The sequence below is a fragment of the Oryctolagus cuniculus genome, chromosome 1, assembly GCF_964237555.1.
Source record: "Oryctolagus cuniculus chromosome 1, mOryCun1.1, whole genome shotgun sequence".
Classification (NCBI taxonomy): Eukaryota; Metazoa; Chordata; class Mammalia; order Lagomorpha; family Leporidae; genus Oryctolagus; species Oryctolagus cuniculus.
In genome coordinates, this window is record NC_091432.1 from 112051524 (window position 1) to 112059145 (window position 7622).

Genomic DNA, 7622 nt, shown 5'->3' on the forward strand with positions numbered 1-7622 from the left:
GTGCGTTTCCAGGCCGCCGGGATCCTGGGGGCTACTGACACGGATGGCTGTCTGTGTGCTGGGGCTCCAGAAAAAATGTTGCATGACAGGCAGCTCCCCACCCCCCCAAACCCGGAGGAGATGGCAGGGCCATGCCACAGGCCTGGGATTAACCCTCAGAGGCTTCCTGGTGGAGGCAGCTCTGAGCGGAGTCTGGAGGGGAGGAGAGGCCAGAAACCCCCGGGAGTGAAATGGAAGTTCCAAGGCAAGGGATCAGAGGGCTGGCGTGTTCACCTCCACGGGCCTGGGGTGGCTGAGGGGCTGGGGATGGCTGGCGACCAAGATGGAAAGTTTGATTTGCTGGAAATAAATGCAGGAACCCCTGAGGATCGCTACCAGGAGAGACAAATGCTCCAGACCGCGTGTGAAGTGCAGCTGGGACGGAGAGACTGGGGACAGACGTGAGGCTACAGCCCTCCCACTGACCTGGGGTGTGACCTGGGGCTCTCTGGGTGCGAGCCTTCCGAACCTTTGGCCCAGGCTGCCACGGGGCTGGCTGGGCTGTGCCCTGGAGCTTGATGGGATGGATGTTCCGCCCCATGGTGCCTCCCCCCTACTTGCAGCTTGGCTGCAGGACGCCAGCGCTGTGCAGGGTTCTGCCGCGGGCTCCAGGAAAGTCCTGCTGCTCGGGAAGATGCCCCACGGCTCCTTCTGCTCGCTCTGCAGTGATGGATGACTGGGTAGAGTGGGGGGAGGGAGAGCGGCCCGCCCCCAACTGCTCCAGAGAGGGGGCCAGATGGAAGTAGGCGCCCCCAGCAGCCAGCAGCCACAAAGGGGGCGACTCCGAAGCTCTGAGGGCGGTTCTGGACGCAGGAGCCACTCCAGGCACCAGAGAAGGTCGCTAAGTGCTGGTCCTTATCTTAATTCTGGTTTATTCCCTAGGAGGAAAGTAACACTTTGCTTCCCGATTTCTTGGCTACTTGAGTTCACGCTGGGCTAAGGCCTGGGAGACTCATGACGGCTGGGCAGAAGGAGAACCCCAGGACTTGGAAGGAGGAGGCGGAGCCAGAGGGGGCCGGCCCCAGGTGCCTGCGCTCAACTCACCCATCCTCCCTTTCCTCTGGGTTCCCACAGGGCACGGGACTCTCGCTGTCTGCCCTCCCTGCCAGGCCTTCCTGGGGGATTTTAGAGGGACAAGTCCTCTTCTCGGGGCTGGGGGTAGAGGGAACCCAGGAGCCATAGGCACCTGTAAAACCAATTTAAAAATCAGTCTAGCCAACCAGCCCCCAAAGGAGCCAAAGGGAGCTATAGAGTAACTCAAAAGCAGACACTAATGGAGGAGAAAAGAAATGTAGTTACATATTCATCAGCTTTTAAATATTCATGAGGATTGTAAAGCAGATTAATTTTCATGCCTCATTTCTCCCGTGGTTCCCGCTGTCCATATTTTACCGCAGTGGCAGAAGGAAAGGAGCCACACACCCCTTTGGCCCCTGCCCTTACCCGCTTCAGGAGCAGTATGCGTGTGTGCGCACATGTGTGTGTGCATGTGTGCGTGTATGCACATGTGTGTTCGCATGCACGTGTGTGTGTGTGCACGTGTGGCCAGGGGAGCCAGACAGCAGTCCCTGTGGGGCTGAGGGAGTCCCCTCTGCCAGGTCAGGGGGACGGGCGCTGCAGCAGATGGGATGGGGAGGACACGGGGGCTGCGGGGAGTGGGGAGCACACGGCGGCAGGGGTCTCCAGGCCGTTTCCTGCCTTCCCAGTGCAAGGTGAGACTTGCTGGAGTCGGCAAGGGTTTCACCTCCACTCCCCCAAGCTAATCGCCCGAGACGAATGATGGAGGAGGTGCGAGAGCAGAGGGCGGCCTGGGAGAGACTGAAGGACACAGAGGAGGTGGCAGTGACAGGACAGAGAGCGGGAGGGGCGCGAGGGCCAGGGGATGGTGCTACTCGGAGAACTCTTAGAATAAGAAGACCCAGGATAATGTCAGGAAGCAGGAAGACTAGACATCTGGAGGGACTTCCGGGCCTTTTCTCTACAGGGATCGGGAGAAGTGCTTCTCTGAATCACAGACCAGCTGTGCGCACAGCGAGGGGAAGCCGAGACCAGAGAAGTGCAGGGGGCTGCTCAGGCGCAGCCGGGGCCGGGTGGAGTCAGGGGGAGGCTGAGGCCCCTGCAGGGAGTCCAGGTGAGCCCCAAGAGCCCAGGGCCGTGTGTGAGGACCAGGGGCTTCTGTGAAGGGTGGGATTTGGAGCATGGAACAGGTCCCAGCCGGCAGCAGGTCCCCTGCAGTGGCTTGGACCAGCTGTGTCAGGTTAAGAGGAAGGAGGGTTGACTTCTTTTTTTAAAATTTATTTATTTGAAAGTCAGAGTTACAGAGAGAGAGAGAGAGTGGTCTTCCTTCTGCTGGTTCATTACCCAGCTGGCCACAACAGCCAGCACTGGGGCCAAGCTGAAACCAGGAGCCAGGAGCTTCATCCAGGTCTCCCACAAGGTTAGTAGGGACCAGCACTTGGGCCATCTTCCCGTGCTTTCCCAGGTCATTAGCAGGGAACTGGATCAGAAGTGGAGCAGCTGGGACTTGAACCGGTGTGCATATGGGATGCAGGCATCACAGGTGGCGGCTTTACCTACTACGCCACAGCACCGGCCCCAGGAGCTGGCTTCTAAAGGGCCCCTTTGGTTTGCCAGCTCCGCTCCTTTCCGTGGAGATGGGAGGAAGGCAACGCTGGCGGGGTGTGTGTGTGTGTGTGTGTGTGCGCTCAAGGGGTTCCGTGGTGCAGTCGGGGCATCATGGGTGACACCCAGCCTGGCGGGGCCCTTCACCCTCCCTGTGCCCTCTTAGGTCTCCCCAGTGAATTCCAGCAGCTCCCTGGATGTCTATCCACACACCCCATGTGACGCAGCCAAGCAGGTCCCCGGCCACCAGCTACCTTCCCTGTAGCCAGTCAGTGGCGCCCCCCTGACCCAGCTGTGGTTAGAATGTGACTTGGCCAGAACTCACACAAGATGTAAACCCCAAAGTCATGAGTTGATGACACTAAGAGGCTGGAGACAAAGTCCCGTTATGGCGATTAGAGGTGAGGCCTGGGGCGGTCAGAGGGTCCTTCTCTCGAGAGCACTGTCACCGATGTCCGGCCTGGGCCCCGAGGCCTCCCCCGCAGCGCCTCTGTCACACACATTCTGCCATTGCTGGGAGGTTCGCTGAAGCCTGCATCAAGCCCTGGGCACTTCTGTCCTCCTAAGCCGTGAGCTGCGTGAACTGCTCTTTCCTCCGGAAGCGGCTTGGCGAGGGTGTTCACCTGTACCCGTGGAAAGCTCGCACCAGATCATCCTTCCGGCTGCTCAGGCTGAGCGACTTAGGAGGCACCCTTGCCGCTCTGTCCCCCAGTCCTTCTTCACCCTAAGACTCGGGATCACGGCCGGCGCTGTGGTACAGCAGGTTAAGCCTCTGCCTGTGTTGCCAGCATCCCACATGAGCACCGGTTCCAGTCCCGGCTGCTCCACTTCTGATCCAGCTCCCTGCTAATGAACTTGGGAAAGCAGCGGAAGGTGGCCCAAGTACCTGGGTCCTTGCCACCCATGTAGGAGACCCGGAAGAAGCTCTTCCTGGCTCCTGGCTTCGGCCTGGCCCAGCCCTGGTCGCTGAGGCCATTCGGGGAGTGAACCAGCGGATGGAAGATCTCTCTCTCTCTCTCCCTCTCTTTTTGTAACTCTGCTTTTCAAATAAATAAATAAATAATTTTTTTAAAAAGCAGCATCTCAGGATCCCACCCCTTCTCGTGCCTCCATGGCCAAGTTCCCATCATCCTGTCGCCAGTTTTACACCTACTGTCTTCCATCTCTCCCCCTCCCCCGTGGAACACCCAGTCTATTCTAAAAAATATATTTATTTTTCATTTGAAAGATAAAGACAAAGATGTCTCATGGGCTGGTTCACTCCCCAAAATGCCTGCCACAGCTGGGGCTGGGCCGGGCTGAAGCTGGGAGCCAGGAATTCAATCCGGGTCTCCCATGTGGCGGTCTGGGACCCAAGCATTTGGCCAGCTCTGCTGCCTCCCAGGGTGCGCGTTCCCAGGAAGCGGGAATTGGAAGGAGAACTTGGACTTGATAGGGGTTGCAGGCATCCCAAGCAGCAGCTAAACGTCTGTGCCGAACGCCGGCCCCTGTGCCCTCCCAGTCTGTTCTTGACACATCAGCAAGAGTGGGGCTTTCAGCAACGTCCAGGTCGTCCCCGGCTCCCACGTCACTCAGAGTCAAAGCCCAAATCCTCTGGCTTGCAAGGCTCTGCACAGTGTGCCTTCCCCCGCTGTCCACCCGGCCTCATCTCTTTGTCACACACGTCCCGGTAGCCACGTTGCCTTCCTTGCTGGCCCTTGAGCAAGCCAGACCTGCTGCCGCCTCAGGGCCTGCGCCCTGTACTCACCCCTTCACCTCTTTCGGAACCGTGCTGGATTTATCTTCTGCATGAGGCCTATGCCAAGCACCTGCTTCCGATCACTGGTCCCTTCCCTCGCTCTCCCTCCCTTTCTTCCCTGCCCTTGGAGACCCCGTGGGCGACATCCCCAACGTGAACAGGAGGCCTCCCACTGCCTGTGAGGGTCTGGCTGCTGTGGGAACTGCTCACCTGATGAACACCGGAACACGGGACCAGCTGTGGGCAACAACTCCAGACAGTGGGCAACTGCACGGTGGTCCCCAAACGAGGGGGACCCCACCATGGCGTCTGCTTGTGGCCTGGGCAAAGTTTCCAACATGGAGCAGACAGAGCCTGGCGCCTGAGATGCTGAGACAGAGCCTGGAGTTTGGGGGAGGAATACTGGAGAGGAGGGAGCTGCCCACAGAAGGTTTGGGAAGTCATAGAGTGTCTTCAAATCTTTGGCTGAACACGGATCTGTGTGCATGCTTGGGGCAAAACTCTGCAGGGCTAGGGAAAGACCAGCCAGAAAGCAGTGGGATGGGCAATTCTTGAGTTCACATGGGGCTGGGGATAGGTCAGATTCCACTGGCGTGTGGAGAGACCTCGGGCATGGATCGCTGGTGAGTCCGTGAGAAGATACCGCTTCCCCCCTGCCTGAAGCTTGCCCTGGGTCCACCCTCACCGCGCTCAGAATCAAGCCTGACAGAGTCAAGTGGTGCTAAGCAAACCCACCGGCCTTGAAAGGAATAACGCAATCCAGAGCTCAGCGCCATCAAAGTCCACGGATCTAACAAACATGGAGCAGTGACGTAAGACATGGGCAAAGCTGACTCATAACCAGAAGATGCAATCGACAGAAACAGACCTCCAAGGAAGAAGCTGATGGAATTAGCAGACAAGGGACTCTAAACGCACCCCACACGCTCAAGACCGCAGAGGACTCACGCACATGGCCGGGGAAGAGATGGAAGGTTCGCAAAGGCCGATGGGGTTTGTAAAGAGGGAGACAGAATATCTGAAATGGGCCGGCGCCGCGGCTCACTAGGCTAATCCTCCACCTAGCGGCGCCGGCACACCGGGTTCTAGTCCCGGTCGGGGCGCCGGATTCTGTCCCAGTTGCCCCTCTTCCAGGCCAGCCCTCTGCTGTGGCCAGGGAGTGCAGTGGAGGATGGCCCAGGTGCTTGGGCCCTGCACCCCATGGGAGACCAGGAAAAGCACCTGGCTCCTGGCTCCTGCCATCGGATCAGCGCGGTGCGCCGGCCGCAGCGCGCCAACCGCGGCGGCCATTGGAGGGTGAACCAACGGCAAAAGGAACACCTTTCTCTGTCTCTCTCTCTCACTGTCCACTCTGCCTGTCAAAAATTAAAAAAAAAGAATATCTGAAATGAACAGGGAAGTGGTTTGGTTTCTTCTGCCCCGTCTGGCAGCCTTGTTTTTGGTTTTGTCCTGAAATTCAGTCTGGGGTTTTCCGCAGCCAGCTGGCGTCTCCTGGCACCGCCCCCCCCCCACCCCCGCAATGCGTCCCCTGCTCCCAGCACGCCACCTACCGTCCAGCTCTGCCGCACACTTCTCACCATCTGTCTCCTTGGAGACCAGGGTGAGCTGCGGAGCTCTTGCAATGGGCGGAAGAGGAAGAGCTGGTCCCGGCCCCATGGAGCCCTCAGTGTAGCCAGACTCACACAGTGCCAGGAAGAAAGAGACCAGGTTCAGGAGCCCGGGGGGCGAAAGTGTTTTGAGACAAAAAGAAGGAGGGCTTCACGGAAGAGGAGGCATTGGTGCTGGTTTTGAAGGATGGATAAAGTTTGGGCTGATGGGAATGAAGGGACAGGCTTTGGGGGCCAAACTGGACGTGGTCTTGAATTCTCTCTCTTCTGTTCTGCTTCTGGTCCCACGAGCTAGCTGCCCCCTTCTTGGGGTCTTTGTCTGCCAGCTGCCAACACAGCCGTGGGTGCCCTGGCCCCTGACAGCTGAGCCCCTCATTTCTCTTCTTCGTCTCATCTCATCTCCCCTCTCTTACCAATCTCCATTCTGAGTGCAGTGAAGTTTCCCTGGGCAGCTTCCTGCCTGTCCACTGGCCATCAGGGGACCCCCAGGGCAGGGGGTGTGTGCACGTGGGCAGGGCTGGGAGGGAGGCTGAGGAGCGGGTGACGGCGGGGCCCCTCCTCCAGGCCTGCTTGGTACAGATAAGGAGGGGCTTGTGACTGCCAGTACAGTCACGGGACAAGGCCCGGGGAGGCAGTGCCAGCAGTGGGGGCTCCCTGAGGTGGGAGGTGTGTGCACGATGGGCACTCAGACACAGGCTTCAGAGTGACACACGCGCCCTGCTCTCCTCCCATCTTCCCGGGCTGCCTCTCCACCTGTCTCCCAGGCCAGCTGTTCCTCCCACACCAGGAGGAGAGCTGCATCTGGCTGAGCTCTCAGTCCCCCAGGGCTCCCCACCTGAGCCTGGAGCCACAGGCTGTGGGCAGTGCCGGCCTGTGGCCCTGGGTGGCCTGGGTGTCAGCCTGGGCAGGTATCAGAAGAGGCCAGCACCGTGGGGCGGCTGTGAGTCCTGACTTGGCTGCCTGGTGGAACGGGCCTGAGTTTCGTTTCCGCCATCCAAGGTTACTTCACTCCCAATGCTCGGATTCCTTATCTTAGCTAAATGAATATCATCCCGTCTGTGGCGTGGGCGCATGGAGCCCTGGAGGAATGGCAGGTGCTGTTACTGTTACTCTGCGGTTGTAATTGGCAGGATGGAGGCTGCACACCTGCACCCCTGCCCTGGCTCTCTCTGCCTCACTCCCCCTTCAGCAGCTTTCCCGAAGCCCGCAGCTGCCTGGCCCTGGTTCTGGGTCCTGGTCTCATGGCCCCCAGAGGGGCCCAGCATGTCTGTAATCGCAGTTCTCTTGCTCAGCAAAGCCATCAACACCTAATGTCCCGTGTCATTGCTGGTTCTCCGTCTGCAGGCACCTCGCTCCTCACGGAGCCGCTCAGCCACCCAGGGCAGTGCCATCTGGCTGGGAATGGCCGGGGCAGCCAGCAGGCCCCCCGAGCTTCCGCGACGCCTGGGTGACAATTTGCTTACACGTGATTTAATGTCAGACACTGTTCCTGGTGCTTTCCAGCTCAGAGATCTGCATCCCAGCCGCTCATGGGACCTACAGAGGAACCTCGCGTCCCCAGCACCAGAGCCTCACCCCTCTGCTCTCCCTGGGCCCACGGGAAACTCAGGTCTGGG